This window comes from Capsicum annuum, chromosome 6 (assembly GCF_002878395.1).
Source record: "Capsicum annuum cultivar UCD-10X-F1 chromosome 6, UCD10Xv1.1, whole genome shotgun sequence".
Lineage (NCBI taxonomy): Eukaryota > Viridiplantae > Streptophyta > Magnoliopsida > Solanales > Solanaceae > Capsicum > Capsicum annuum.
In genome coordinates, this window is record NC_061116.1 from 182,017,795 (window position 1) to 182,019,125 (window position 1,331).

Below are 1,331 nucleotides of genomic sequence, written 5' to 3' on the forward strand. Positions count from 1 at the left end.
CCACCAAGTGAGGGTCAAAGAGAAGGATATAACCAAGACAGCTTTCCGAACACGGTATGGTCATTATGAGTTTCTAGTTATGTCATTTAGGCTAACAAATGCACCCGTAGCTTTTATGGATTTGATGAATAGGGTGTTTAAGCCATTCCTGGATGTATTTGTGATAGTTTTTATAGATGATATTCTAGTTTATTCTAGATCAGAAGAGGACCATGCCAATCACTTATGACAGGCATTGCGGACTCTTCCTGATTGTAAGCTTTATGCAAAGTTCTCTAAATGTGAGTTTTAGTTAAAGTCGGTGGCATTTTTAGGTCATATTGTATCTAGTGAAGGGATAAAGGTTGATGCTCAAAAGATAGAAGCTGTGAAGAACTAGACAAGGCCCACAACGCCTACGGAGATTCGTAGTTTTCTCAAGTTGGCCGATTGTTATAGAAGGTTTGTTAAAGGCTTTTATTCCATTTCATCACCCTTAACCAAGCTAACCCATAAAGCATCCAAATTCCAATGGAATGATGCCTGTGAGAAGAGTTTTCAAGATTTAAAGAACAAGTTGATTTCTACACCCGTGTTGGTACTTCCAGAAGGAACCGAAGGGTATACAGTGTATTGTGATGCTTCCAGAATTGGTTTAGAATGTGTATTGATGCAGGATGGTAAGGTAATAGCATATGTTTATAGACAATTGCGGCCACATGAGAAAAATTATCCTACACACGATCTTGAGCTGGCAGCAGTTATTTTTGCTTTAAAGATATGGCGCCAATACTTATATGGGGTTCATGTTGATATATATACTAACCATAAGAGCTTGCAATATATTTTTAATCAGAAGGATCTAAATTTAAGGCAGCAGAGATGGCTTGAACTATTAAAGGACTACGATGTTCATATCTTATACCATCCAGGGAAAGCAAATGTGGTAGCTGATGCGTTAAGTCGTAAAGCTATGATGGCGCCTATAGAATGGCAAGGGATGATTAAAGATCTTCACCAGTTAGCTAGTTTGGGAGTTCGCCTTCTTGAAACTCCGAATAAAGAGCTTATCGTACATAATGCTGTAGAATCTTCATTAGTAGCTGAAGTGAAAGAGAAGCAATATGAATATCCTATTTTATTACAGCTTAAGGAGAATGTTCAGAGTGGTGCGACCAAGGCATTTGAGCTTACGCGAGAAGGAGTACTTCAGTGCCAAAACAGATTGTGTATGCCGGATGTAGACGAGCTAAGAAAGAAGATTATGACAGAGGCACATTTTTCAAGGTATTCCATTCATCCAGCATCAACCAAAATGTATCAAGATTTGAAAGATATGTATTGGTGGAATG